A 24,782-nucleotide genomic window follows, 5' to 3' on the forward strand; every position below is an offset into this window, starting at 1 on the left:
TACAGGCAGGGCATTTTTCAGTTTTGATGAAATCTCAGTGACCTGAAATCATGGGCCTGATTTTAATTCCCTTAAGTGAATGAATTTTTACTGAATTAAAATCCTGCTTATTAATTCTGCCTTTGTGTCCTCACAGGTTTGACCTAATCCATTGAGTATTTTTGGAATTTCATATCTCTATTTCAGATTTCTAGCATCCATCATCTTCTACTTAAAACTCTTCTCAAAATTAGTTGCTGTCAATTATCAACATTATTCATTGGAAGAAGTCTCAAGTATAGGACTCTGATAAAACATAGCCAGAATTTTACTTTTCCATCTCAACTATAAGGGATTTTAATTAAGATCTTATGGTCATAATTGAATGCTGAAGTTCTTCATTCTATCTGATATCATAATCCAGAATCTATTTTCCTCATAGATATATATTTGATGAATTTAACATGGAGTTCGGAATAGATATGATCTATCACTCATATAATTAACTGCTTGGTTGTCCCAGGCTGCTGTATCACATGTAATGTGGACTGTTAATGTGGATTTATATTTCAGGAAAATAAATAATCACAGTAACTTCTACTATGACTCGAGTAATAAAATTTTCCCAAAATTGTATTCATTATCAACTCAAGATGAACTTAAGGTTAATAACCATAAATCTCCATAGCAGTTTATGGAACAAAAATCATTTATATAGCCAGGAATTAATAATCCAGTCTTTTAGAATTATCTATAGGCAAATCACACATATATTAAAAACATTTTTCTTGTTTCTATTTTTTTTAATCTTTGTTTTTGAGGATTCATAAAATATGTGGCTCTGTGAAGAATGAAATTAGTTCATTCTGGCTGGTACATGAATTTTTAAGTATGACTGTCACGTTGTATTATCGTTTCAAAAGCCTCTTATATGTTGCTAAGTTACATGTTTCTTGTGTGCCCCAGCATTATTCTCCAGTGTCAGCAGCTACAAAACCTCTCTTGTTTTTGTACTTTTGTTTTTATTTTGACTTCAAGGCTCAATTTAGTGCATAAAAGTTTCCTTTATTGTCTTCAAAGATACTGAAATGGTTGTTTGCACTTTGCTCTTCCAATACCATTTAATGTTTAATTTAAAAGCCCAGAGAGTGAGAAACAGAAAAAAATGGAATGCTGGGTGTGCAGAACTCATAGACATGCAATGGAAAATATTATGGAAAATCTGTTCACAGAATGTTTCAGCCTTGCAGAAAACTCTTTGGAACAGGGAACAGTTAGAATCCTTTTCATTACTGTGTTGAATTTTCCTCACGGTTTGCTTATCTTATACCTGTGCTTATCATGCTATAAATGTTAAATGATAATACAAATGTAAGAACAAAAATTCTGGAAAGGAGATGCAAATGAGAATGAATTTGAAGCACCAAAATGTAAATCAGACTTTGAATTGTGTGGCATCTTCTGTTCCACAATTGTAGTCTGAGTGCCCTGAGGAGCATTGTATTTGAAGTCACAAACCGAGAAAGGTATCATGTCATATAAATACTAAGATTTAGCAAAACATCACCATTTTGGAATTATTGTAGTATTGAATTTCCATTCAGAAGAGCTAATGTAATGTTTTGCTGTTCATTGATGACTTATGGATTTAGGGAATGCTAATTTTCTACTAAACTGCAGGTAATCCTAACATCATTAATGCTCAGTTACATCTAACCAGATTCAAACTAAACCTAAGTCTCAAATTGTTGTGTGAACAAATTAAAATTCAAAATCATCCACATGTTGATCATGACCGCTTTTCTTAAATAAGTAATCAAGTGTGTGAAGTGATAATTATATGAAATATCTATGTCTGTAATATGCAGAAGCATATAATATAAAAGACAGTTTAGTTTTTCAAATCATAAAATATTTATTGAGACTGCAGTATACATTTGCTGTTTTTACAACATTAATCATTATAATAAATATATATTAATTTTTAATTGCAGCGAAAGAAAAGGGATTGCCACAAAATAGACATCAGTCTTAACTACCAAAAAATACACAACAGAAACTAAAACGATAACCATACATTCTTTTAGAAAGTCATTCTTCTCCTTCCCCTCTAAGCTGATAGAATCAAAGTTCCTCTTTCTGCTGTTGGAGGCTGTGGGTGAAACATTTTTCATTGATTCCAGTCCACTTCTAAACAGACAAAAGCATATATCATGAAACTGCTCAGAAATGAGCAGTAATTAGGTTGTACCACTTGAAGAGAACATTGGAATGAATGGTGTGAGAAATGGAAAATTTATAACAGTAAGTGTTGAAGTACATTACTCAACAAAGTAGATAGAATTCTATGTTGTGTATAATCTATGCATTTCTCAACTTGAAGGAGGAAACCATTTCTATTGTTAATAATGTTACCTTTTATCTTTAATAAGGAAAAATCATAACAAAAAGAACCAAAATAATACAAGATTCTTAAGTTACTGAGAACTTGGAGAAAACGCCAGTTAGACATTGTTCCAACAAACTATGAGCAATTTGTTGTGTTACCTGTCTGAGGTAAGTATCCAGATATTTACCATAGAATGTTATTCAATAGACTTTTGGTGACAGCTGTATAGTGAGTATCATTTTAAATTAAATTGGCAGCCTTCCATCAAACTGATTTCTGCTATGGTGATGAACTCTGTGTTAGGTAGCACCTGATGTGGCGGAGGAACTCTATTCTGGTATGACCAGCTCTGCTACATGTGCTGCAGTAAAATAGAATAGCTGAGAAGATACAAGATTTGCTGGCCTTTATTTTCTCTGACCCCTCTTCTTTGCAAACTGAGTTTTTAATTTCTGCTCATCTCTTCCAAAGTCCCTCCAAAGGTCTGACTCCAGAACTCATAGGCATCAGTAACTATCTCCTAGTTGTCAATACCTACCATATAACACTAACAGATAACTAACAGATAAAGGTAGCATTCTCTTCACACAAGTGCCAGGCAATGTCCATCTTCAAAAAGAAACAATCGAATCATTGCCCTGACATTCAGTGGCATTAGCATCACTAAATCCCCCACTATCAACACGCTATCATTGACCAGAAACTGAACTGGGCCAGCTATATAATGTTGCTACTAGATCAATTCACAGGCTGGGATTCTGAAACAAGTATCTCACTTCCTGCCCCGTCAAAGCGTACCCAAAGTCTGCAAGGTACAAGGTTAGAGTGGTGTGGAATACTCTCCATTCACCTGCATGAGGTTTAGCTACAGCAACACTGAAGAAGGTTGACAGCATCCAGAACAAAGCACCCTGCTTAATTGTCTCTTCATCTACCACCTTCAATATGCACTCCCTGTGCCACCAACACATAGCGGCAACAGAGTATACTAACTGTAAGATGCATTGCAACAACACTGAGTATCTTAGATGGCACCTGTGAAACTTATGACCTCTATCATTTAGATGGACAAGGGCAGCAGATACATAGGATTGGTACTTGCAAGTTCTCTTCCAAGCCTCACACAATCTGAACTTGGAAATATATTGCTGTTTCTTCACTGTCATGGGGTCAAAATCCTGGAACTTCCTCCCAAACAGCGCTACAAATGAAGCTACACCTTCTCAGGGACAATTAGGGAGGGCAATAAATGGTGGGGATATCCAAATGCCATGGCTTAATACAACAAAGTTGTCCTCACAGCAGAAGTGTGAATGCTTAGGAGGTGTGACCCAATGGCTAGTTCACTGAACAAAATGTCTCTGGTTGCATGGCCATCATCCCAGTCTACAAATGTGGCTGAGCCAACAGAGGTGTCATTGACAATTAATCTTTGGTAATTCATGCTCCAGGACTTCTGCTTTAATAACATTGTCCTGCAATGAGATGATTATTCATGTTAATAGGAGGAACAGATGTGAAGAGCATTTGTTAAGTGGCAAAATTTTGAAAAGTGTAGATCTGCACAGGAACCTGGGTGTCCTTAATCAATAAGATGTCGAAGGCTGATATGGAAGCATAGCAAGCTATCAGGAAGGATAATGGAATGTTAGCCTTTATTGTAAGGCCTTGAGTACAGAAGGACTGAAATCTTGATTTAATTATAAGGGAGCTTGGTTAGACTGCACCTGGAACATTATGTGTAGTTTTGGTCTCCTTACCTGAGGAAAGATATTGTTGCTATAAAGGAGTGCATCAAAGGGCCTTCAGACTTGTCCCCGGGATGGTGGCACTGTTCTATGAAGAGAGATTAGGTGAACTGTTCCTGTATTTCCTAGAGTTTCGAAGAATGAGAAGTAATCTTATTGAAATGCTCAAAAATATAAGTGATTGCAGCTAAGATGTTTCCTTGATTGAGGAGCCAGGGACTGGGTGACAATTTAAAAACAAGGGTGATGCCATTTAGGTGAAAGTGAGAACTGCAGATGCTGAAGATTAGTATCGAGAGTGTGGTGATGGAAAAGCACACCAGGTCAGGCAGCATCCGAGGAGCAGGAGAGTCGACGTTTCAGGCAAAAGCCCTTCATCAGGAATGATGCCACCTAGGACTGAGACGAAGAGAAATTTTGTTACTCAGAGGATTGTGAATGTTAAGAATTCTCTATCCCGGAGGGCTGTGAAACTTCAATCTTTGAATATGTTTTGAGTGGAAGTTGATAGTTTTCCAATTCAAAAATATTTCCTTGGGAAAAAGACACTGAAGTATTCAATTCATCATTATACAGAATAGAGTATATAGAATTCCTACAGTGTAGAAACAGGCCTTTCGGCCCAACAAGTCCACACCGAACTTCCAAAGAGTATCCCACCCAGATCCATTCCCCTACATTTCCTCTGACTAATGCGCCTTACCGATGCATCCCTGAACACTACGGGATAATTAAGCACGACCAATTCACCTAACTTGTACATCTTTGGACTGTGCGAGGAGCACCCGGAGGAAACCCACACAGACATGGGAAGAATGTGATTATATTAAATTATGGAACAGGCTCAATGGGCTGAATCATCTACACCCATTCCAATGTTCAGCATTTCTTCTTTCTTGTATATATTGTCCAGTTCTCACTACTGGAGAGGAGTGTATCAAGGATATAGGCTTGGTAACCTCTGGCTGCTGTTGTTCCAGTCTCTATTATTCATCTTGAAGATAGTAGCTGCAGCTTTTGCAATGCCTGTGTTGATTTCAGCATCAAGTGACAGATTACTGACCATGGCAGAACCTGCATGCATGAGAGTAACAACAACCTTTAGCATTTCATTGTCAGTGTTGATAGATAGAGTACAACACCATCATGAACCATGACATTTGTCTTCCTGATGCTGATAGTCAACCAAACTCTTTATAAGCATGAGTGAGTTTGTTCTTTTGCAGCTGAAGGCATTTGACCGTATGAAATGCTGGTGCATTTTCAGCATGGAAGAACTCTGTTATCAAGTCATTGTCAAAAACTTGTGTTGGATTCCACGTAAGCAAGTTTGAAATGTTTTCTGTCAAATTTGGGATGACAGTTGACACACTTTATAGACTACCTGAAGGTATACGACAGCAATAAATAGGATGCGCCAAAAAGTGCCAATGTTAGGATAAATCCATGTCTGACTCTAATGCAGAGCCCAAAGATTCTGATGATCCCCATCATCACTGACCTTATGCCCATCATATTTTTATAGCAAGAAGACATCACATTGAGCTGCTTCTGCAGGCAGCCAATTTTCCCATTTCTGCTAAACAAAGTTGAATGCATTGTTGAGGTTGATGAAGGCAACACATAGTGATTTCCTTTATTCACAGTGTTTCTCTTACAGCTGCTGGGCAAAAATGATCACAGAACACCACCGTGAGTTATACTCTAGAAAACACAGTGAGCAAGGAAGCTCCAGACATCACAGAGCACCTGAGGGTCATGGGAAAGACAAGAGTGATGTTGGGACAGCACAGCAAGATAGCTGTAAAACTTGTATCCCGCACTGCTGGCACATCAAATGCATTCTTAACAGCCTTCCCTCCAGTAGTACTGCCCAGCACCTACCATCAGTAAGTAGAGAAAAAGGAAGAAGCAGAAAAGAGAGACAAACATAAAGAAATAGGAAAAAGAGCAAAATAGCAACACAGGAAGTTAGAATCTATTAAGAGAGAGGAAATATTCTTCAATGTACAATAAGGAATGCAATCTAATTGCATTGGCTTCATAGAATCCCTACAATGTGGATCAGGCCATTCAGTCTAACAAGTCATCATCGACTCTCTGAAGAACATCGCACCCAGACTCACTCTGCTACCCTTTCTCTGTAACCCTGCATCTCCCATTGGTAATCTACACATCCCTGGACACTATGAGCAATTTAGCATGACCAATCCACCTAACCTGCACATCTTTGGAACACCTGCAGGAACCCCCATGCAGACACGGGGATAATGTGCAAACTCCACATAGACGGTTTCCCGGGGCTTGAATCGAATCCGAGTCCCTGGTGCGGTAAGGCAGCAGTGCTATCCACTGAGCCACCATGCCCATTGTCTTTCATATAACACAGAAGTGTGTAACACTTTTCCACAGCACATTTTCTTCAATATACTTTGTTGATTGGTTCAAAGTAAAAAATGATAGCAAATCAGCACAAAAGCATTAAAATTATAGAAATTGAAAGTGAATTAAGTGGCTGAAACTCTAAATTACATGAAAACTGAGGATTTATGAAAATAGCCAATCCTGAATGGGCAGATAAAAAGTTTTGTTATCAAGAAGGCAGAAAGAAGGAAAAGTTATCAAAATTGCTTTAAAAGCTTTTTGAAAACAACTCAACAGCCTATTTGACACTATAATTGGAATTTCAGAGGTGACATATTTCCCAACAGAATGAAAGATTAACTGTAAAGTTATATTCCATATCTTTGAGCACCTTTGCTAATACTGAAGACCTCAGCATCTTACAAAAGTCTAGCGTTGGAGTTATGAGTAGAATCTTATCAAGGCCCAAATAGTATGGGCTATGGATTTAAATGTGGCAAAATCATGTGAGAAATCCAGCAAGTCCTATATTGACCTGAGGGGCAACTCTCTGTTAAACTCCAATACATCTAATCTCCAGGATTGCTGATCCTCAGGAACGTGGGTCCAGCACTAGTAAAGACCAGGACCACCCACAGTGCTGATAAACACAGAGAAACCTTTTCTTTAAATGAGTGCATTTTACAGAGATTTGTCTTTGATTTCAAAAGACCAGACTAAATAGGTTGGCAAATAAAAAATGCTGAAAGACAAAAAGAAATGAAATAAGATAGCAAAGAGAACCAAAACGAAAAACAAAGGAAGAAGCAGAAAAGTGAAAAATGGAGAAGCAGCCACAGACTGTTGCCTGAGTCAATTAGGGAATACCCAGCCACAGACGTACTGTGAATAGCACATTAGGAGATCTACTGGTGCTGAAAAGATTTTTGCACCTTTGTGCAATTGGTCAAGGCCAAGTTATTGTGAAGGTCAATAATATGCCACTGGGGACAAGAAGACAACTATATTGATTCAGAAATAAAGATTATATCTCTGATTTTAATCACAAGAAGATTTTACTCAAACCCTTTTTAAAAAGCCAATGTTCAATAAAGAGACCAGCAAAGTCATTCATCAATGGGAATTTTAACCACCAAAACCAGGTGGACTACAGTCAGTTGGGATATATAAAGTAACAGAAAATGCCTGCTTCAAACAGCCAACTTCTGATTTTAACAGTGACAACAAAGTGGGGTGGGAAACCAAGGTAAGAAGATAAATCAATTCAAAACAGTATTTTTGTTTGCAGAATAAATAACCAACCTGTTTTTCTCAAAATATAAACATAAAGTTCTTTTTTGTATTTGAGTATCTTTGACAATAATTTTACTTGATGTCTTCAGCTTCTTGCAAAACTCTAGCATTATACAATGTATGTACCCGATATTCCTTCCTTACAGTGTAAAACACAATGCCTGGAGGTGGGATGCTCATTTGAATATTTTAATCAAGCTTGTGTCTCACATATTGACTATCGGATGGATATAACTATGACCTGCTCAGCTTTGTGAAACTGCTGTGTGAAAAAGTGCATTGCCATTTCAGCCTTGATTGTGGGCAAGGAGGAGAAGGGGATTTCTGCCTGGCCCCACAAATTAACCTGCATGCCCCCCTCAGCAGTCAGGTACCCCTTGTGATGGGATGTTCCTGCCAATACTGACCCTTCTGCTCACAACAATATGAATAAAACATGGTCCTGTTCCCCCAGTCATCTCCAACTTCCAGTGAAAATCCTGACCCACCAAGCTATACCCTTCCCTCCACTTCATCACCTCTTCCCTTGTCGTCACGAACATTCCATTTCCTCAGCTTCAGCAAGAATTGCAGGCAGTTTGTGCCCAATTGGGATCTACTCCTGTCATTCAAACTGACTCCCAGCCAGGGATCCTGATGAGAAAAACATCACTGACTTGGAAATACTGACCCAGTTAAGATCAGAATCATTATACTTCTCAAATTTCACTTTTCACACAGTGTTTTATATTATATAACTCTTTCAAACCTGCTTCCCTAGTAAAATGTGTCACAAAGACAAGACAGAAATTCTTTTGGAGATGAACGAACAGCCACTAATATGCTGTATTAAATCAGAACAAAGTCTGATCATTTCAAATCATCATAGTGCCTCAAATACAATCTGTGTCCTGTAAATGCTTTGTAGAAATTGTCTCAAAGTGCTCAATATATCACCTTTTCTGAAACAAAAGCTTCAAAAACAAAAGAACTGAAGAGAGAAACAGTTAGCAACCCTGTCATCTCCCTTGGCTGATATTCCTCGTCTTTGGAATATATAATTACTGATGAAGGAAATAATTTGTCCCCAACATGAAAGCTTAAAAAGGCATGAAGGATTTGGCAGGTCATTTATAATATTTTTAATGAGGAATAATAGAGAACTTGCTGCAGAAATACTTCCTTTTAATTTAAATGATGCTGTACACTAATGAAAATATAAATTTGATTGAACCATAACCATTTTTGTTGCATTTACAAAAGGACTCCAGTGTAAATTGGTTTTACATAAATTATATTCACTAGATTTCTTTTTGCTCATTGTTCACTTTAATGGAAACACAAATACATATTACCTGCATGGTTATATGCAAGCAAGCAAAAGTAATAGTTCATTGCAATCTGACATTGGTACTGCAAGGGCCTGGAAGCTTATTGGGTTTGGTAATTATCATGAACAGTTTCACTGAGCAAAGTGATTGTGAACTGCTCTCAGATTTTCACCTGGTAGTTATGAATATTTTGCTGGTATTTCTTTTTAATCAGTGTACCTGTTCAGTCTGCTCTCAGTGCTAAAGAGCAACATTCAGGTTCTGTGAAATGGTTTGTGTGCTAAGCTACTTAGTGCATAGCATGAAGATCTTGCAAAGGTAATTGGAAGAACATACACTGCTGCACTGAACGTCTTAGAGTGTTGCTGAAGAGAACATTTCAAAGCACATCTCTTTTGTGCATTACTCCTTTGAGGTTTGCTTTTTTAAAATAAAAACTACAGTTTCAATTTTACCTAACTTTAGAATATTCATAAGGTCAAATGAATGCTTGTACAATAAAATATTGCAGATGGCATAAAAATTGATGTTAAACCCTGAGTGAATATATTTGTCATTCACGATTAGAATTAACTCCAACCCATTAGGATTTTATCATATCAAAAATCCTAACTAGATCTGACAGTACTAATATTGTGCCTTGAATTTATTCCAATCTCCTCACCCGTGATTTCCCCCACAAGGATACTGTTATGATCTTTCAGCTTGTGTTTTGTGCACTGCCATCTGAGAAATTGAAGATATTCTGAGAAATTGAAGATATCCTCCTGTTGTTAATTTGTACTCTGTTCCCTGACATTGGTACTGTCCTTCTCAAAGCTACCATTATTTTTCTTATTAACACACTCACTCTTACTTTTTCTTACAGATTTAAACCATTTGCCAAAACAAATCAGAAAATATTTCTGCATACGTTAAAATAGGTTGTTTCCAAAGGAGGCACTTATTTTGAAGTTTAAATTCTGTGATAAAATTATACACGATTGGAAAAGCTGTTTGATCCATTTTTAAAAAAGACTATTTGGTGCATTGATCTAATTCTTTCTAACAGATCATGTATAACTTGGATTATCATTAGTTCTTCATAATCTATTCAGTCTCTTGGGAAAGACAAATAACTGCATTTAACTTGCTAAGAGGAAATAGAAATGAAATTTTTCCTGAAAACCAAAACTGATTAAAAAGGAAGCCCCTAGGCATATCAGTTGAACAATATTCTTTCAAACAGGACAGGAATCATATTTTTTACCATGGAATACCGGAAATCAATGCTTATATTGATCCTTATGATATATAGTTCCCTAATAGCTATATATAAATCTAACTTTCGTACAAAGTAGTTAATCAAGTTATAATCAATTACACAAAAGTCTATCAACATCATAAAAACAAAATTGTTGATTGATTAACAAACATATTTTGATTGGTAGAGGTATTGGATTTGAAAGTGCACCTGTTAAATGATGACTGCAGTTATCTTTCAATCTTTCTTTAAATATTAAATTTTAAACCAGCTAGATTTACCCTGGGTGGTTAGAGTAAAAGAACCAAAGATTTGGTCAAGATTTTCTGGTTTCATATACAATGTTGCACACTTGTTTGCTTAAGCCTTGCTGTCCCAGCAAGTATTCGGAAACATGGTGATCTTTTGCTAAACAGTATGTGATTAGAAGGATTAGCTAGGATGTGTGAGTCCTATTCAATGACAGCATCCTATTCCTTACATCACCAATCTGGACAAAAGGTAAGGTAATAACCTGTTTTGCACAAGAAGACCTTTTCAGCTTCTCATCTGTACTGGTACATGCCAAGGATTCTGTGGTGGATCATCCACATTGGGGTTTAATTGAGTTTATATGGAGTCATATGATCTCCAGGAGTCATATGAGCAGTCACTTGTTGCTTCAGTTTCCACCTTCCAGTAGGTCAATACCACACTGTTCCCCAGGTAGAAGTAGGACTCCCCATGCTGAATGCACTCCCTGGATTCACAATGCACACATCAATCCAGAATCCCTCATCATTTCTGATTCCACTTCACTTAAGGCATCACACACTGACAGTTCGACAATACAACTGAGTAATCTATTTGTCTGTGTGAACCATTTTCTGAGGCTGCCCTCCAGCTATCAATTCCACAACATTGGCAGCCACATACATCCAGTCAGTTGAAGAGTCTGGGTTCAGGGTTTCAGCCAGCTATTATCTGATTTAAACTCCTGACATTCCAATTTTGGAATAATACCAATTGTAAGATCAGTCCTATCAGCCTGTAATCATTCAATGGTTTGCTTCTCAGTGCTCTCCCGCAATTCTCTTGGCCACCATCTCAAACATCTGGCTTAGCCTAATGTGATGCTTAGCTATCATCTCATTGATCTGGCCATTTCCATCAGAAGTTGTGGTGAACCCAGAGAGATGATCCAAAGGAAGGATGGGATGACAATGCACCACTATTAAGAGCATAAACCAGTTCTGGAATATACTCAGACCACTTTTGTTTACTCTCAAGAGGCTAGGTGAGGGATAGTTATGTAAGCTATGATTGAGTTATCCACACTGTCTATTACTCTCTGGATGAAAGGGCATAGTGCAGCATTTGGCAATACTGTATACGTTGCCAAGCTGTGTGGGACCTTACTGTCAAAGTTGTTCCCCTGATTACTGCAAACTTGACACCAAACACCAAAATGGACAAGATATTATTTACAAAACTCTAGCTATACTTGAGATCTTTCAATCTTTAGTATAGTACTTTAGTAGTAATTGGACAACATGTTAAGTCCAATGACTACTAAAGTACCATAAAATACATTGCAAGGACTTCTAGAGATCTTTTGGTGACCAAGGATCCCCATGCCAGGGTGAAGTCATTTCATTGCTTTGGCCAAAGTGCACTCTTTAGAATTTTGACACTAGTCACCAATATCACCCTAGTCCAGTTGACTTTTCCATTGCTTGGTGTCCTGCTTGATCCTGACAAGCAACCAACACTTACTGCTTGAGGCTGTTGGGAAAGATGAGTTGCTTCACCTCAATCTCCTTGTTCATGAACCAGCCGATAAAGCATTCCATCCTACCTCCTGATCCACTTCTAACATGTCCAGGTCTTCTTTGATTTGTGCTTAGGGATAGTTTATGATGATGTGAGATTAGGCCTTAGTTTAGTTTCTCACCTGAAGGCCTGCACCTCCAACAGAGCAGCACACCCTCAATGCTGCACTAACTGCGAGGTGTCATCCTAGCACAACTAACAGGACAGGGCTTGAACCCTCAACATTTATAACTATTGGCCATTACCATTGTTAGCACTAAGGTATGGCTAAAAAACATTCAAGTAACTTCAGTTAGAAAGAGGCATTGTATATGTATTGGGTCAACTACTGAGGGCTCTGTAGTAGCCTGAGGTCCTGAGGTTTCCACAATCGAATACAGTGTCATTTTATGATTACTAAATATGTTTGCAGCCATGGAATAGTAATTATTTTACCAGAATGGCTGCTGTCTTCTTATTTTAAATTAATAACAATATTTGGGCCCAAGAACCTTGCGTCAAAAATATAATTAAGTTAATAATTTAATATGTAGTAGAACTTGACACAAAATTTAATTTTAAATGTTACTCACTTTGTTTATGTTACTAATTTACTTCGCAAAATTTCTCATCGTTTACCATCAATGTATTTTGCAATATTATAAGCTAACACAGTTACATCATTGATTTTGATTTTTGTTTTGAAGTAGTTGTAAGTTTGATTGTCATGTTGCAAAATTGTTTCAGCAAATTAGACATTGTCATACAAGGAAATGTGGCTTACATTTTACTTACTTACATACTTACAATCTCCTGCAAAATCTTCTGCTCATCCTTATTGCACTTGCATTAATGGAGTATTTACACATCATACCATTCCAATCGGGATTTTCAAAATATGATATAAAAGTTCATGCTAATCAATGCCTTCATAAGGAAAGTTTCATGTTGTGAATTAATCTCAATGGGAATTATAATGAGCTGTCAGAATTTATCTTAATTGTCATTTTGAATAGATATCATAAAAAGAGGGATCTCACATTTCCTATGTTTGAAGTAAGTAATAACAATACCCTAAAAATGGATGTCCTTTGTTAATGCAAACAAGTAGAGCAGCATCGTACAATCTTAATACTCAATTTCAATACTACCAGAGGACAATCTGATATCCATTTCACAGATCTTGTCCTCCCCAGTTTCTTTGTAAAATGCAGAAACTTCCACCATAAAAAATAAGTGTTGCTTCGTCGTGTTGGGGGAAAAAAAAGTTTTACAATGATTTCCACCTGCTTGACATATCAAAATCTGTTTTGTTGGGTTTGTTCATTAATAATTGCTTCAATTTTTTTCTGTAGAAGTTCGCTACTCATTAGATGACTTAGCAACGAGGATCCCCTCATGGCAATGGCTAAAAGTGTTGTTGAAAATCAGCAGATGTTCTTCACCAAGCAGCTGGCAGCCAACTGAGTGTCCTGTCAGTTGATCTCATTCTTTATTGATCTCTGAACTAGCAACCACAGGTGTGGTGTGGGTGGCATCTTGAGTAATACAAGTGATTTAGCAACATGCCAAGAACTTAGTTATTACATTTTACACAATATATCATGTAGCACACTCTACTTTGAGCATAAATCATACTTTGAGCACAAATCTAAGGTAGCTTTCTATTGAGAAATCTATTTGTAATCTTCGATCAAGAATTATTTCTTTCTTACACACAAACATGCACACAACCATACATGAAAAAGGCTTCGCAACAGGGTCACAATTAACTAGTCCTCACTTTCTCCTAGTTGATTATAACACAACCATTCTTACCAATTAAAAATGGGAGTAGGCAATTCAGCCCATTGAGACTGCTCCACCAAACAGTAAGATTATGGCTACTCTGTTTGTAACCTCAAATCTGTATCTCTGTCTACTGCTGATATTCTTCCAATCCCTTGTTTGACAAAAATATGACTATCTCTGCCTTAAAATTATTCACAGAATCACTACAGTATGAAAGAAGGCCATTCTGCCCATAGCTGAATTCTATCAGTTTTTCAGGAAGCGAGTTCGAAGACTCTCAATTCTCTAAGAGAAAATATTTCACCTAATCTGCTTAAATGTGCAACCCCTGATTTTTAATCAGTGGCCTTATTCCTAAATTCTTTGATAAAAGGAAACAACCTCTCTACATCATATAATAAAAGCAAATTACTGCGGATGCTGGAATCTGAAACCAAAAGAGAAAATGCTGGAAAATCTCAGCAGGTCTGGCAGCATCTGTAAGGAGAGAAAAGAGCTCACGTTTCGAGTCTAACTGACCCTTTGTCAAAGCTATCTTATCAATCTATCTTGTCATCAAATTTGGCAACAACACTTTCTGTCCCTGTATCTATGTCATTTCTGTGAATTGTAAATAGTTGAGGTCCCACCTCTGATTCCTGTGACACATAACTCATTTCATTTCACCAACCTGAAAGAGATCCATTTATCCCTATTCTCTGTTTCCTGTCAGTCAGACAATCTTCTATTCAAGGATTAGTGGTGCTAGAAGAGCACAGCAGTTCAGGCAGCATCCTTGGAGCTTCGAAATCGACGTTTCAGGCAAAAGCCCTTCATCAGGAATAAAGGCAGTGAGCCTGAAGCATGGAGAGATAAGCTAGAGGAGGGTGGGGGGTGGGGAGAAAGTAGCATAGAGTACAATGAGTGAGTGGGGGACGGGATGAAGGTGATAGGTCAGGGAGGAGAGGGTGGAGTGGATAGGTGGAAAAGGAGATAGGCAGGTAGGACAAGTCCGCACAAGTCATGGGGACAGTGCTGAGCTGGAAGTTTAAAACTAGGGTGAGGTGGGGGAAGGGGAAATGAGGAAACTGTTGAAGTCCACATTGATGCCCTGGGGTTGAAGTGTTCCAAGGCAGAAGATGAAGCATTCTTCCTCCAGGCATCTGGTGGTGAGGGAGTGGCGGTGAAGGAGGCCCAGGATCTCCATGTCCTCGGCAGAGTGGGAGGGAGAGTTGAAATGTTGGGCCACGGGGCGGTGTGGTTGATTGATGCAGGTGTCCCGGAGATGTTCCCTAAAGCGCTCTGCTAGGAGGCGCCCAGTCTCCCAAATGTAGAGGAGACCGCATCGGGAGCAACGGATACAATAAATGATATTAGTGGATGTGCAAGTAAAACTTTGATGGATGTGGAAGGCTCCTTTAGGGCCTTGGATAGAGGTGAGGGAGGAGGTATGGCTACAGGTTTTACAGTTCCTGCAGTGGCAGGGAAAAGTGCCAGGATGGGAGGGTGGGTTGTAGGGGGGCGTGGACCTGACCAGGTAGTCACAGAGGGAACGGTCTTTGCGGAAGGCGGAAATGGGTGGGGAGGGAAATATATCCCTGGTGGTGGGGTCTGTTTGGAGGTGGCGGAAATGTCGGCAGATGATTTGGTTTATGTGAAGGTTGGTAGGGTGGAAGATGAGCACCAGGGGCGTTCTGTCCTTGTTATGGTTGGTGGGGTGGGGTCTGAGGGCGGAGGTGCAGGATGTAGACAAGATGCGTTGGAGGGCATCTTAAACCATGTGGGAAGGGAAATTGCGGTCTCTAAAGAAGGAAGCCATCTGGTGTGTTCTGTGGTGGAACTGGTCCTCCTGGGAGCAGATCTGGCGGAGGCGGAGGAATTGGGAATACGGGATGGCATTTTTGCAAGAGGTAGGGTGGGAAGAGGTGTAATCCAGGTAGCTGTGGGAGTCGGTGGGTTTGTAAAAAATGTCAGTTTCAAGTCGGTCATCATTAATGGAGATGGAGAGGTCCAGGAAGGGGAGGGAGGTGTCAGAGATGGTCCAGGTAAATTTAAGGTCAGGGTGGAATGTGTTGGTGAAGTTGATGAATTGCTCAACCTCCTCGTGGGAGCACGAGGTGGCGCCAATGCAGTCATCAGTGTAGTGGAGGAAGAGGTGGGGAGTGGTGCCAGTGTAATTATGTAAGATCAACTGCTCTACGTAGCCAACAAAGAGACAGGCATAGCTGGGGCACATACATGTGCCCATGGCTACCCCTTTGGTCTGGAGGAAGTGGGAGGATTCAAAGGAGAAATTGTTAAGGGTGAGGACCAGTTCAGCCAAATGAATGAGAGTGTCTACCCCCTACACTTTGAGTTTTTATTTTCCAAAATGATTTGTGTTGTGGTGCCTTATTGAATGATTTTATGGGCAGCATGGTGGTTCAGTGGTTCGCACTTCTGCCTCACAGCGTCAGGGACCTGGATTCAATTCCAGCCTCAGGCGATTGTCTGTGTGGAGTTTGCAGATTCTCCTTGTGTCTGCGTGTGTTTCCTTCGGGTTTCCTCCCACAATCCAAAGATGCGCAGCTTAAGTGAATAGGCTGTGCTAAATTGTCCACAGTGTTCAGGGATGTATAGGCTGGGTGCATTATTCAGGCGATAAATGTAGGGGAATGGGTCTGTGTGGGTTATTCTTCAGAGAGTCAGCATGGACTTGTTGGGCTGTAAGACCTGTTTCCACACTGTAGGGATTCTATGATTTAAGTAAATACACTGGTCCCTTTTATCTACAGAGTGTATTACTTCCTCCAAGCACTCTAATATTTTAGTCAAGCATTGCTCCCCTCTCAGAAAACTATGCTGATTATGCTTGACTACTTTGAATTTACCCAACATCTTTAATAATAGCTTCTCATATTTTCCCTATAATAAATGCTAAGCTAAATTGCCTGTAATTCCAGGTTTTTATCTCCCTCACTATTGAATAAAGGAATTATATTCACTACCCCTGCTTTAGAAAGTTAAAATTAAGGTAGTTTTGGAAAATTAAAATCAGGGTTCAGAAAAGATTTACAAGGATGTTGCCAGGGTTGGAGGATTTGAGCTACAGGGAGAGGCTGTTTTCCCTGGAGCATCGGAGGCTGAGAGGTGACCTTATAGAGGTTTATAAAAGCATGAAGTGCATGGATAGGGTAAATAGACAAAGTATTTTCCTTGAGGTGGGGGAGTCCAGAACTAGATGGCATAGGTTTACAGTGAGAGGGGAAAGATTTAAAAGGGATCTAAGGGGCAACTTTTTCACACAGAGGGTGATGCGTGCATGAATTGAGCTGCCAGAGGAAGTGGTGGAGGCTGTACAATTGCAACATGGGTATATGAATAGGATGGGTATATGAATAGGAAGAGTTTAGAGGGATACGGGCCAAGTTTTGGCAAGTGGGATTAGATTAGGTTGGGATATCTGGTCAGCATGGACGAGTTGGACCAAAGGGTCTGTTTCCGTGCTGCACATCTCTATGCCTGTATGACTCTATAACTATCAACTCAGGACCTAGGCTTAAGCCCTTCAGCAGCGAAGAACATGTCAGTCCACAGCTCCAACAATTCCCTCAGTACCAAATCTCAGGTGTTTGTGATTTTTTGAGTTCCACCCTCCTTTCCATTTCTTGATTTTTTGCTGCATCTAGGATGTCACTTATATATATTGAAGACTGATGCAAAATACCTGTTCATCTGCCATTCCCTTTTTATCATTATTAACTCACTAGTTTCACCTTCACCAATGCTCACTTTGTTAACTCTTATTTTGCTTAAGTATTCATAGAAGCTCTTACTGTCTGTTTTTATATTTTTGGATAGTGTTCTCTTAGACGCTAAGTTTTCCCTCTATTATTCTTTGCTTTTTTTGAATAGCTGTCCAAAATTCTGACCTATCCCCTGTCTTTGCACAATTATGTGTTTTTTTTTCATTTAGTTTGATACTATCTTGTAACCTTTCTGGTAAACTTTAAATGGTAGATCCATCCCTTCGAAGTTTTCTTAACAATTGGAACATATCTATTCCGTCTATTCTGAAATGCATCATTAAATATATGCCACTGCACCTTGATTGACCCATCACTAATCCACTTTAACCAGCTCCAATTTCATGCCATCATAATTGCCCCGTTAAGTTTTATATATATAAATATAGCATATATTTTATGTATATAGTTTTAGATCACCCCCCCTCTCCCTCAAACAGAATGTTAAACTTAATCTTTCCATTTAATCATATCTTAACTATGAGATAATTATTTAATCCTATCTCATTGAAAAGTACAAGGAATTTTATTTATTCATTCAGGAGCGGTGAGCACTTTTGACTGAGCCAGGATTTATTCATCTCTGGTTGCCCTTGTGAAAGAGGTTGTTAGCTGCCTTCTTGAACCTCCATGTGCATAGGTAGATCTACATGACCTTTGGGGGGAGTTTCCAAGTCAGAATAGTAAGAATGTTGGAAGGAGCTTGCAGGTGTTCCAATGTATCTGCTACCCTTGTCCTTCTAGATAATCTTGAGTTTGAAAGCTGCTGTCTAAGGAATTCCGGTGAATTTCTCCATTTCATCTTATAGATGGTAAATGTTGCTACTATTGAGTGTTGCTGATGTAGGAAACTATTGTGGATGTTGTACCAGTCAAGCTTTGTCAAGCTTCATGACTACTGTTGGAGCTGCACTTATCCAGACAAGTGGTGAATATTCCATCAACACTCCTAACTTGTGTCTTGTAGAAGATTGACAGAATTTGGAGAGTCAGAGGCTGAGTTACTTGCTGTAGGATTCTTGGCCTCTGACCTGCTGTTGTGGTTACAGTATTTCTTTGTCTAGTCCAGTTCAGTTTCTGGTCAATCATAACCCTAAAAGAATGATTGCAGGGGATTCATAATAATGCTAGTGAATATCATGGGGTGATGATTAGACTTTCTCTTGTTGGAAATGGCCATTGCCTGACTTTTGCATGGCACAAATGGTACTTGCCACTTGTCAGTCCAAACCGGAATACTGCATTGGCCATGTAGCTGGTTTAGTGCAACCTGCTCTCTGGTCAGCTCCAGAATGTGCTGTTCTAAGAAACTACCCTGAAAACATTATTTTTACACTTGATCCAACTTCCTTTGCCTATTGAGTTTTCCACTTGATATGTGGATGAAGATTTTTCGCGTGTTTCCGTTGGGTCTCATTATTCCTTTCCGCTAACTCCCATATGGTAACTATTAGTGGGGGTTTGGTTACTCATAGTCTTCCTGTATTTGTACATTGTGAGTGGGAACAGATTAATCAACTTTCACAGCAATTAGAAGCAAATTCAATGCAGATTTCAATGGCCAACTAACAAGCAAAAACCAAAGACAGGAATTCTGCTTAATATTTTCTCTTTACCAAAGGGACACCAATTTCAAACACAGTGACTCACTGCAATAAGCAAAGCTAATGAAATTAAGCTGAAGCCTTTCTACACTGTATATTAATAGCACTGTACACAATACAGTGAACTATTCAGAGAAGTCAGGCCACAACTGGAAAATGTGAACAGCTTTTGTCCCCTTATCAGAGAAAAGATATCCTGCTATGGCAGTCAGTCCAGAGAAGGTTCACTAAACTGATCTCAAGGATGGAGGGATTTTCCTTTGAAGAAACATTGACGAAGGTGGACTTGCATTCATTGGGTTTTAGGAGAATGAAAGAAGACCTTTTGAAATATAAAAGATTCTTTGGGGCTTTTACAGAGTAAATGCAGGGAAGTTGTTTCCCTTTATGGGAAATCTAGAACAAGGGGCCATAATCTCAGAGAATGCAATCACCCACGTAAGACAGCAATGAGGAAGTTTTTTTCCTCTTAGAGGATAGTGAATCTGTAAAATTATTTCCCTTGAAGGCCTATCGAGATCAGTGAAATAAGTTTGTTCAAGGCTGAGATAAAATTTTAATCAGGAAAGGAATCAAATGTTGTGGGAAAAAGGCGGAAAGTCGAGTTGAAGGTTATCAAATCAGCCATGATCTCATTGAATAGTAACGCAGACGCAATGGGGCAAACTATTTCTGTTCCTAAATCTCATGGTCTTATGGAGTCAATCCAGAGAGCCTGAAGGGTCAGAGACTTAGTTTTGCCTGCTACTTGTAATTGTTCATTTGCAACATTGCTCCCATTAATGGTTAACTTTTAAGCTGTTATTTCACAGCTCTCTCTGGCATTAATTTTACAGAGCATTTTAAAGATTGAGAGCATGGATATAAACCTGACTATTACTTTTTTTTAAGGTTCAGATTGACTAGCTACTACTTGGCAGTGTAAAGCTTGGTACTTTGCAAACAGGAGGTTGTGGGTGAGATTGGAACTCATATCTCAGGATCATTTTATCCAGAGCTCCAGATTTAAAAAAACTAAAGATGGCGGTGATGGGATCGGCAGCACTCAGCTCCTGATCCCAGAGCTCAGCCGCTCATGGGCAACATGAAACAGGGTCAGCCTCACCCACACTATCTCACACATCTTTTTTGTTCGGTGCCATGATGGCTTTGTTGTCTTTCTGAGTAGTTTTTCTGCGGGGGAGTCGGTTGGGGCTAGGCCCCGCGCAACCTCAGTTCCATGGCTGGCGCTGAGGTTACGGCAGCTTCAGAGTCAGCGGTGGAGGAACGTGGAGCCAGGACCCCAGCAACCAGTGACAGCTGCCAGTGTCTGGAGGAGTGTTGGAGGGGGAGCAGGAGGTATGAGACTATGAGACTATGCCCATAGCTCCAGCTCAGACGTACCAGGTGAGATGGTGAAGGTGGGCCCATAACTGAGACTGTGGAGCCTGTTAGAGACCCCTGCCAAAATCAAGCAGCAAACAGAGGAGTAGTGGAGGGTGACAAGAAGGACAGGGTAAAATAACTCAATTGCAGTAAAATGTTGCATTATATTCAACGATTTAAGATAGAGCCGGAGTATGGCAACACTGTGTTTTACGCGCGATAAAACACTTTTCACTTTATTTTTATAAATGTGACAATAAATCGAAATCAAAAACAAGACTGACAAAATATTTTCAAGTTTCTCAAGTGGATTTGTAGTAATTTTAATTCTACAACTTCTGAAACAGAAGAATAAATAGCCTATAAGTTTCTACAAGCTACACTATATGTTTCTGTTGTGTCCTTCCACTCAGCCTCAAAGTGAACTTGGCCCAAAATTTCAATTTCAGTATCTCCTCCCTGTGTTTTGTGTGGCTAATAAGAAATAGAGAAGTGAAGATAAATGACTGGCCAGAAAAGAATGATTTGATTTTGAGTGACTGATCAAAGATTAGGAAAGCAGAACTACATTTTCAGAGAATAGTAAAAATGTTATTGCTACACTTCATTGTTAGATTTGGATATAGCATTAACTTTCTAGCAAGAACAAGAAGCATTAAAGACTGAACCAAGAAGTGACAGCAAGACTTGAAAGTGTCTTCAGAGGACAGTTTTATCACAGAAATGAAAATAAAGTTATTAATGTATATTCTGTTTGAAAATTGTCCAAACATCTTTTCAATTGTAACTTAAGTTGCAGAAGTTAATGAAATAAACCCAATCGTCAGTGCAGATGTGGAAGGCTGCTGGATTGAGAAAGTAAATTAATGTAAATGCTGAGAGATGGGGACAGGACAAGGTTCTAATTCTGGAAAATTCACTTAAAGTTAGGCGATTTAGCTGGCTTAAGCTGATCTAAGTAGTCAGCTAAGATACTGGTCCAATGAAATTTAATATGACACAAGAAAGTGATTGAAACACGTCAACTATGTGACTCAAAAGGTTAGAAATGCCGTTTCCCCATTGATGAGTGTTAGTTTTGTAAATAATACGAGGTTTGGCAACTCAATGCAGCTCTCGACAGAGATAAAGCAGTTCAAAAAACTTCTATGAAATTCAAAACTTCTTTTATAAAAATATTAGAAGTATTCTAAGGAGCTAAATATTGTGACTTGTTATAAAAGAATCAAGGTGAACAGTAATAGATTATTGATCTAATGATTGATAATGGTTTCATCTATAAGTCTCTTTGATAGGTACTTGAAAAGAATGCCAACCTTACAACAATGCAAGTCCATTAGAGTTATTCACTGCCTGAAAGATGTTGGCATTTCTTAGCCTTCAGATATTTGTTTCTGTCAGCATTATTAAACTAGAAAAATTGCTGCCTTCTCATTTCATGATACAATATATGAGGGCTTTTATTTGTAGCTTTCACAATTTAATTCATCTTGAGGTATAGATTTTATCATTCAACTGTAATAAGTACAGTTTCACAGTTCTAAATCCCAATATAATGCCTAAACACCCAAGTCTGAATAAACTGAAATAAATGTTTCATTGCTTAAATATGTTGATAAGTATAAAATAACAAACAAGAACTTGAAGTATAATATCAAGAGAAAATGTGTGATCTGCTTAATGATGTGCATCACTGGTTACCCTATGTCATTCATAGTCAGTTTCTAGTTAGTGAAAAAGCTATTAAAATGTTATTAGGAAAAGCATTGAAAAGCATTAAACATTTGAAGTGTTTATGCTTAAGCATAATTATTAATTATATATTTCCACATTTTCTTAAACTATGATAGATGGCAAAGTAAAACAAAACTTTTGAAAACAATGTGTAAAGGAGAATAACCAATTTGCATGTTCTAACTGAAAGACATCATATGATATACTGTGCAGCATTTTATGAAGATACATACATGTGATTTACAAGAATGGAATCAAAAAAGAATCAAATAAAATTATTTCTAGTATTGTTTGTGATCACTAAAGACATTAGTTCATTATTTTTCAAAATGACATTGTTTAATCTCAACAGATCCAACAATGATTTATTGTCCCCCTTCTGTCCACATGTTGATATGTTAGAAAACAAATTCAGAACAAAACATCACCAACCCATGGACATACTTTTGTTCCCAGGTCTGATGCCAGGCTGCCAGGACACATCTAAAGTTGTACAGTGAAGAACAGAGCAAGATTTGTTTCCAACACCTCCAACAGACCTCCAACAATAGTCACAGGTGAGGTGCCGGAAGACTGGAGTTGGCTAAAGTGGTGCCACTGTTCAAGAAAGGTGGCAAGGACAAGCCGGAGAACTATAGACCGGTGAGCCTGACATTGGTTGTGGGCAACCTGTTGGAGGGAATCCTGAGGGACAGGATGTTCATATATTTGGAAAGGCAAAGACTGATTAGGGATAGTCAACATGGCTTCATGCATGTGAGATCATGTTTCACAAACTTGATTTGAGTTTTTTTGAAGTAGCAGCAAAGAGTACTGATGAGGGCACAGAGGTAGACATGATCTATGTGGACTTCAGTAAGGCGTTTCACAAGGTTCCCCATGGGAGACTGGTTAGCAAGGTTAGATCCTATGGAATACAGGGAGAACTAGCCATTTGGATACAGAATTGGCTCAAAGGTAGAAGACAGAGGGTGGTGGTGGAGGGTTGTTTTTCACGATTGGAGGCCTGTGACCAGTGGAGTGCCACAAGGATCAGTGCTGGGTCCACTAATTTTCATCATTTTTATGTAAATGATTTGGATATGAGCTTCAGAGCTTCAGAGGTATAGTTATAAGTTTGCAGATGACACCAAAATTGGAGGTGTAGTGGACAGCGAAGGTTACCTTGGATTACAATGGGATCTTGATCAGATGAGCCAATAGGTTAAGATGTGGCAGATGGAATTTAATTTAGATCAATGTGACATGCTGCATTTTGGGAAAGCAAATCTTAGCAGGACTTATGTATTTAATGGTAAGGCCGACGGATGTTGCTGACCAGAGACCTTGGAGTGCAGGTTCATAGCTCCTTGCAAGTAGAGTTGCAGGTAGGTCGGATAGTGAAGAAGGTGTTTGGTATGCTTTCCTTTATTGGTCAGAGCACTGAGTCCAGGAGTTGGGAGGTCATGTCACGGCTGTACAGGAAATTGGTTAGACTACTTTTGAAGTATTGCGTGCAATTCTGGTCTCCTTCCGATCGGAAGAATGTTGTGAAACTTGAAAGGGTTCAGAAAAGACTTATAAGGATGCTGCCAGGGTTGGAGGATTTGAGCTATAGGTAGAGGTTGAATAGGATAGTACTGTTTCCCCTGGAGCGTCGGAGGCTGAGGGGTGATCCTACAGAGGTTTATAAAATTATGAGGGGCATAGATATGGTAAATGGACAAGGTCTTTTCTCTGGGGCAACTGTTCCACACAGAGGGTGGTGCGTGTTGAGGAATGAGCTGCCAGAGGATGTGGTGGAAGCTAGTACAATTGCAACATTTAAAAGGCATCTGGATGGGTTTATGAATAGGAAGGGTTTGGAGGGATTTGGGGCGGGTGCTGGCAGGTGGGACTAGATTGGGTTGGGATATCTGGTTGGCATGGACATGTTGGACCAAAGGTTCTGTTTCCATGCTATACATCTCTATGTCTCTATGAACAATTACAGGTACAGAATGCAGATTGCTCCTTCAAAATATTTTTGTTGAGTTTGCCCTCCTTGCATAATTGGAGACATGGGCACTGAAAATGAAATTCTTTCATTAGCAGAAGTCTTTTACCACTGGCCACTATCACATTTTAATCAACTTCAAAAGGAAAACCAAAAGGTGGCACAATTAAACAGAGGGATGGTAACATAATGTTAATGTTGCCAAACTAAAGACCTAGGCTAATATTCTGGAGGTATAAGTTCAAATCTCACCACACCAAAACTTTGGAATTTAAATTCATTAACCAACAGGAATAACCTGTTAGTCTCATTAATAAAGAAACTATCAAATTGTTGCAAAAATCAAATTGGTTCACTAGAATCTATTATCCTTACATGCCTTGGCCTGCACGTGACTCCAGATTCACACAATGTGGTTGACTTATAAATTCC

Source organism: Chiloscyllium punctatum, chromosome 12, assembly GCF_047496795.1.
Source record: "Chiloscyllium punctatum isolate Juve2018m chromosome 12, sChiPun1.3, whole genome shotgun sequence".
Lineage (NCBI taxonomy): Eukaryota > Metazoa > Chordata > Chondrichthyes > Orectolobiformes > Hemiscylliidae > Chiloscyllium > Chiloscyllium punctatum.